Consider the following 7,883-nt stretch of genomic DNA (forward strand, 5'->3'; position numbering starts at 1 on the left):
GCGGTCCAGATATGTGCCCTGACTTGGAATCAAACGTGCACTCTTTATGTAATAAAATGCTGGTTCACCCATCAACTCTGCCATACCAGCCAGGCCTACAAGCTAATTTTGAAAGGAGGAAAAAAATCAGGTTAGAGCAACAAGCTGGGTTCAACATGTATTAAGATGAATAAAAATAGTATAGCATGGTTCTTTGCTCTTACATATAGAGCAGTTATTTTGTTATTATAATGCAATTCTTTTTTTTTTTTTGGAAAGCAGAGGTTTACTGGGAAAATCAGCAAGCGTGGAGACCCGCCATGGGTAGTCAGGACTCCGCCTTTCTAGGAAAAAATAGGTTTCTTTATACGGGAGAGCACAGAGGGGTTTTGTTTGTTTGTTTGTTTGTTTGTTTGTTTTTTTGGTGAGCCTTGTCAGCGGTCGGGCCTTCTGGCAGCTGCGGGTCTGACACGCTGATCAAAACAGAACGTGGTTCCTTCCATCTCAGAGGCAGCCACAGGCGGGGTAAGGGTCACGTAGTGTGGGGTCTGGAGATATCAGGTGCTTTCATTCCAGGGACAGAAGCATCAGGAAGCAGGCTCACCAAACCTGTGGTAATCCTTGTTGTTGCAAGGACCTCATCATGTTCCTCCATTAGCCACCTGGCCTCGGTTATTTGCAGCCCTGTGTGAGGTAGTGATACGTGCTCATCCACTAATTCCCGCTCCCGATGCAGGTGTTCATCCACTGGCAGTGATGGTGAAACCCAGCGATGCATTTATTGCAGGCTCTGCAGTGTTTGGCTGTCGCGCTCGCTTTGACTGCACATAGGGTGCAGTATTGTCCTGAGATGGCATGACCGTGTTTTGTTCTGTCAAACTCGGGGAGCAATTCTCTATAGGTGATTTTCTTCCTTGCTGCCTCTTTGTACGTTGAGCAGGACTCTGTGCCTTCACTGCCTTGAGGCTGGGCTCTGCTCCTTCCCCCTGCAACCGTCCACAGCCGTGCAGGGCCAGGCTGGGAGGGGATCAGGCAGCATTTGGGGGGCAGATGGAAGGCAGCTGTGGGGCTCTCGGAGGGGAAGATGGCAGCTGTTGGAGCGGCTGGAGTCGGTGGAGGCGCTGGAGCCTCCGGAACCCCCACTAGCAAATGAGGAAGCACCCAGGGCTATAACCATGGAGGCCCATGGGGTGGGGCTGCCAGGCAGAGTGGGAACTCTGACATGCAATTAGGCTAAATCAGAGGCCCTGCGTCTGAGGAGCTGAGGACGCTGTGGCCAAGAGGGGGGCCTTATAATGCAATTCTTATTAGCTATAAAATACCTAAGAAAGTCAGAAATGATTTTATAATCCGAACAATTTGGAAAATAGACTATAACTTTTAAAGTAAAATAAGTGCTTTCTCTAACTCCATACCTAAGTATATAAAGAGAAAATAAAATGCTTACTTCCATAAAACATAAATTAATAATAAGAACAAATGGGTTAATGTTTTAAAGGATTTTTTTGCAGAGTGACTGGCATTAGCATGTCATTCATAAGGGTTCATATCAACTTACTATAACTTGAGGAATTGTGTGTAAAATAATATCTGTAAGTTCAGGATTATAATGTTATCTTCTTGTTTGTATTTTTGTTCTAGAGATCTAGACTATCACTAGATGATAAATCCCTCAGTAGTCTTAATCACCTTGAGGATAGAGATCACGGGTATTTTGCTTTATATTTCAACTACCCGTGAAGGCCCAGATTCCAAGTGTATAGAGACTGTTATCATACCTTCCTACTCAAATTGTCCCAGGGACAGCACTATTGGTATCACCTGGGAGCTGGTTAGAACTGCAGGACCCAAGGTCCCCTACAGACTTCAGGAGCTCCAAGTACATTATCAAAAGGGGTAACATAGTCCGTTATACAATTGTACGGTTTCAAAAACGTTTTGTGCAACAGTTCAAGATACTTCTGTCTAAAATAGTAAAGATTTTCAAAGAGTATTTTATGCGACAGAACTTCTCTGCAATTGAATAAGTAAAAGATTAAAATATATCATCCATGATTGCAAAACCTAAAGCATGACCCAGAGATTGAATTCCTTACCAAAGCCTCGTGAACTTCCTCTAAACACCCTTTTGACTCATCAGACGAATTAGAAGCTATTATACCACAAATTAACAATATGTTGATTTTATCTGTAAAAATCAGCCATCACGGCCAGGTGGGCCCCAGCTGTACAGACGGAAAGTGGGCATAACAAGTCCTTACCTTCGACAGCATCCCCGAGATCCTGCACAGGAATGCCCCCGCTTTGAAATGAAGTGCACCTCCAAGGGTGTCTGAAACACAGGGATGAGGCTCAGGCTTGCATGGATAACGGATTTGATGCAGCCAGAAAAGGCCCCAGTGGTCTGATTCAAAGGTGGAAATGGACATGTCTCTTGACATACCTGATTTCTCCATGGTGGTGGCTGTCGCAAGGGTTGGAGATTTCCTATGTCCAGGTGGGCCGCAGGGGCACTGGTGGCAAGCGAGAACACTAGCAGCTGCGATGGTGGGGACGGTGTTCTGCTCTCCCGTGACCGCAGCAGCACCTGCGTTATGGACAGGTGGGATCCCAGTGACGGGTGGAAAGTGGAACCAGCGGTGTATCCAAGCACTGGGGTGGCGCACATTCTTCCTCCCGCAGCAGCCATGCCGCGTCCAGATGGATCCCCGGTTAGGTAAAGAAGTGGAGACTTCAGCCAAGGGACTGCTTCCACCGGGTGGTATGTTAGGAAATGCAGGGACAACGGGGAGTGGTTTTCCCTGGATACAGGGGCAGAATGGAAAAGGACACACTACGGAGGAGGAGGGGTGTCCATCGGCCTCTCGGGGTCCATGGCAGGGATTGGGTTACCTGGCGTGAGTCCTTCGTTGCTGGCCGGCGACGATAGGATTGTGGTAGCATAGCAAGGAGGAGTGGTGTCCATTTGGACGTCATCGTCACGTAAAGTCAGCCGAGAGGTCAGTGCCCTGGCAGTGATGGTAGCAGCGGCCTGACCGGTTTGAGTAACCGGGGGAGGGGTGTGTGCAGTCACCGAGCCAGGAGGAGGGAGAGGGGCGGCAGGCTGAGCAACCGCTGTCTTGTCCCCGCCAATCTTTGTACTTGGACCCTCAGTGTTTTGCACGGTGTCCAGGTTTCGGTCCACAGCAAGGCCAGGCAGCTTAGCAGGCAGGGGCAGCTCACCTCAATCCGACTGCAGTGGGGGCAGTGGTAGCAAAAGTGTCACAGAGAGTTTTCTTTTGCTGGCAGAGGCAGAGGCAGAGGCAGAGGCAGAGGCCGGGGGAGAATGGCTGCCTGATGGCTTTTCAGCATCCTTCCCCTTACATACAGGTAGTGAACCTGGGGCGCTGAGCAGATCTCCACTGCTGTGGGGGCTCTCCCGATGATCTTGCCCATTGTCCTGTACCTGTTTGGTGTTGTGTGCCATCCCTTTCGGGGGCTCTTCTTGAACCTTCACCACCACCTCCTTTAGGCAAGGTAGTGGGATGATACTAGAGAGTCCCGGCTCCTCAGACTTGACCACCTGCTTGGGTTGTGAACGCAGGCAACACGATAAGTGACCGGAATGATGAATTGGGACAGGTTTCAAGGGTCCAAAACTCCTGGGTGTCCCAGCAGAGAGCACAGGCTTCTTGGGGGGATTCTTCCGGTTCACCAACGGGTGGGTATGCAGAAGGAAGCGCGCAGTCTGTGGGAGACACCGCCGCCGGCCTCTCTCGGGACAAGGAGAAAGGCAGATGGTCCAGGCGCATGACCCTGATGAAACAGCGGGTAACAAGGGCTGACAGCAGGTACAGGGGCAGCAGGTCCCAGCCAGATGGGGCGTCATCACAGATGACAGGGTGTTGGCCACTACGCAAGGGATGGTGGCCGCAGCAGCCGCAGCGCAACAATAGTTGAAACCAAGAGAGGAAATTGCCCTGAGGAGGCAGTTAGGCGCCAAACCAACTCCAAACGGAGTACAAACAGGGAGACTCTCTCCTCTGCCTCCTACTCCCTGGCGTTCTAGCACGCACTGAATTAACTTCAGCCAGGATGTTCTGATGTCTCCAAGAAGACACCAAGGGTCCTTGAGAGTCAAAGGGCTGGGGGTGGGGGGGGTGCCTCAATGAACCAACGGCCCATCCCTTCATGACTTCCTAGCACCTGGGAACTATAGCTGCGAGTAGCAGGTCTTTGGCACCTGCTGGCCCTCCATGAGGGGTTTGCTCCGGACCACTGAGGCCCCATCTGCTACAATTCACCCTGCCTGGCCACTGGCTCTGCGGGAGCTTTGGCGCCTGCCCCACTGCAGTGCAGGGCGCCACAGCCTGCTCAGAGCTACTGCCAGAGACACCCAGCTCCTTCCTGGATGTGGCCCACCTCCTCAGGGGACCTTTGCAGCCTCTCTTTGAGGCCCGAGGCAGGTGCACTTTCTCCATGGCCGCTCTGGTCACCAGCCTCACCAGCCAGCTGTCAAAGACTGAGGCGGACTGGGCACAAAGCCCTGACCAACTGGGTGCTGCCCCTGGAGATATCCCAGAGCAGCAGCTAGCAGGGATGTAACCCACGGTGCTGAACTGTTAATGAATCAAAACGGAGTCTCTTCCGCAATTATTCCCTTTGGGGGGAAATAGCTTGGTCCTGGTCAGACAATGGAGGGGATGCAGGGGGAAGCATTGTTACACTCACCTCCCATACACACCTGGATGGGGAAATTACACATATCCAGACTGGGGATTGAAACTGCGGTCCAGATATGTGCCCTGACTTGGAATCAAACGTGCACTCTTTATGTAATAAAATGCTGGTTCACCCATCAATTCTGCCATACCAGCCAGGCCTACAAGCTAATTTTGAAAGGAGGAAAAAAATCAGGTTAGAGCAACAAGCTGGGTTCAACATGTATTAAGATGAATAAAAATAGTATAGCATGGTTCTTTGCTCTTACATATAGAGCAGTTATTTTGTTATTATAATGCAATTCTTTTTTTTTTTTTGGAAAGCAGAGGTTTACTGGGAAAATCAGCAAGCGTGGAGACCCGCCATGGGTAGTCAGGACTCCGCCTTTCTAGGAAAAAATAGGTTTCTTTATACGGGAGAGCACAGAGGGGTTTTGTTTGTTTGTTTGTTTGTTTGTTTGTTTTTTTGGTGAGCCTTGTCAGCGGTCGGGCCTTCTGGCAGCTGCGGGTCTGACACGCTGATCAAAACAGAACGTGGTTCCTTCCATCTCAGAGGCAGCCACAGGCGGGGTAAGGGTCACGTAGTGTGGGGTCTGGAGATATCAGGTGCTTTCATTCCAGGGACAGAAGCATCAGGAAGCAGGCTCACCAAACCTGTGGTAATCCTTGTTGTTGCAAGGACCTCATCATGTTCCTCCATTAGCCACCTGGCCTCGGTTATTTGCAGCCCTGTGTGAGGTAGTGATACGTGCTCATCCACTAATTCCCGCTCCCGATGCAGGTGTTCATCCACTGGCAGTGATGGTGAAACCCAGCGATGCATTTATTGCAGGCTCTGCAGTGTTTGGCTGTCGCGCTCGCTTTGACTGCACATAGGGTGCAGTATTGTCCTGAGATGGCATGACCGTGTTTTGTTCTGTCAAACTCGGGGAGCAATTCTCTATAGGTGATTTTCTTCCTTGCTGCCTCTTTGTACGTTGAGCAGGACTCTGTGCCTTCACTGCCTTGAGGCTGGGCTCTGCTCCTTCCCCCTGCAACCGTCCACAGCCGTGCAGGGCCAGGCTGGGAGGGGATCAGGCAGCATTTGGGGGGCAGATGGAAGGCAGCTGTGGGGCTCTCGGAGGGGAAGATGGCAGCTGTTGGAGCGGCTGGAGTCGGTGGAGGCGCTGGAGCCTCCGGAACCCCCACTAGCAAATGAGGAAGCACCCAGGGCTATAACCATGGAGGCCCATGGGGTGGGGCTGCCAGGCAGAGTGGGAACTCTGACATGCAATTAGGCTAAATCAGAGGCCCTGCGTCTGAGGAGCTGAGGACGCTGTGGCCAAGAGGGGGGCCTTATAATGCAATTCTTATTAGCTATAAAATACCTAAGAAAGTCAGAAATGATTTTATAATCCGAACAATTTGGAAAATAGACTATAACTTTTAAAGTAAAATAAGTGCTTTCTCTAACTCCATACCTAAGTATATAAAGAGAAAATAAAATGCTTACTTCCATAAAACATAAATTAATAATAAGAACAAATGGGTTAATGTTTTAAAGGATTTTTTTGCAGAGTGACTGGCATTAGCATGTCATTCATAAGGGTTCATATCAACTTACTATAACTTGAGGAATTGTGTGTAAAATAATATCTGTAAGTTCAGGATTATAATGTTATCTTCTTGTTTGTATTTTTGTTCTAGAGATCTAGACTATCACTAGATGATAAATCCCTCAGTAGTCTTAATCACCTTGAGGATAGAGATCACGGGTATTTTGCTTTATATTTCAACTACCCGTGAAGGCCCAGATTCCAAGTGTATAGAGACTGTTATCATACCTTCCTACTCAAATTGTCCCAGGGACAGCACTATTGGTATCACCTGGGAGCTGGTTAGAACTGCAGGACCCAAGGTCCCCTACAGACTTCAGGAGCTCCAAGTACATTATCAAAAGGGGTAACATAGTCCGTTATACAATTGTACGGTTTCAAAAACGTTTTGTGCAACAGTTCAAGATACTTTTGTCTAAAATAGTAAAGATTTTCAAAGAGTATTTTATGCGACAGAACTTCTCTGCAATTGAATAAGTAAAAGATTAAAATATATCATCCATGATTGCAAAACCTAAAGCATGACCCAGAGATTGAATTCCTTACCAAAGCCTCGTGAACTTCCTCTAAACACCCTTTTGACTCATCAGACGAATTAGAAGCTATTATACCACAAATTAACAATATGTTGATTTTATCTGTAAAAATCAGCCATCACGGCCAGGTGGGCCCCAGCTGTACAGACGGAAAGTGGGCATAACAAGTCCTTACCTTCGACAGCATCCCCGAGATCCTGCACAGGAATGCCCCCGCTTTGAAATGAAGTGCACCTCCAAGGGTGTCTGAAACACAGGGATGAGGCTCAGGCTTGCATGGATAACGGATTTGATGCAGCCAGAAAAGGCCCCAGTGGTCTGATTCAAAGGTGGAAATGGACATGTCTCTTGACATACCTGATTTCTCCATGGTGGTGGCTGTCGCAAGGGTTGGAGATTTCCTATGTCCAGGTGGGCCGCAGGGGCACTGGTGGCAAGCGAGAACACTAGCAGCTGCGATGGTGGGGACGGTGTTCTGCTCTCCCGTGACCGCAGCAGCACCTGCGTTATGGACAGGTGGGATCCCAGTGACGGGTGGAAAGTGGAACCAGCGGTGTATCCAAGCACTGGGGTGGCGCACATTCTTCCTCCCGCAGCAGCCATGCCGCGTCCAGATGGATCCCCGGTTAGGTAAAGAAGTGGAGACTTCAGCCAAGGGACTGCTTCCACCGGGTGGTATGTTAGGAAATGCAGGGACAACGGGGAGTGGTTTTCCCTGGATACAGGGGCAGAATGGAAAAGGACACACTACGGAGGAGGAGGGGTGTCCATCGGCCTCTCGGGGTCCATGGCAGGGATTGGGTTACCTGGCGTGAGTCCTTCGTTGCTGGCCGGCGACGATAGGATTGTGGTAGCATAGCAAGGAGGAGTGGTGTCCATTTGGACGTCATCGTCACGTAAAGTCAGCCGAGAGGTCAGTGCCCTGGCAGTGATGGTAGCAGCGGCCTGACCGGTTTGAGTAACCGGGGGAGGGGTGTGTGCAGTCACCGAGCCAGGAGGAGGGAGAGGGGCGGCAGGCTGAGCAACCGCTGTCTTGTCCCCGCCAATCTTTGTACTTGGACCCTCAGTGTTTT

Source organism: Furipterus horrens, unplaced genomic scaffold (genome assembly GCF_987537825.1).
Source record: "Furipterus horrens unplaced genomic scaffold, mFurHor1.1.pri manual_scaffold_9, whole genome shotgun sequence".
In the NCBI taxonomy this organism is placed as follows: Eukaryota; Metazoa; Chordata; class Mammalia; order Chiroptera; family Furipteridae; genus Furipterus; species Furipterus horrens.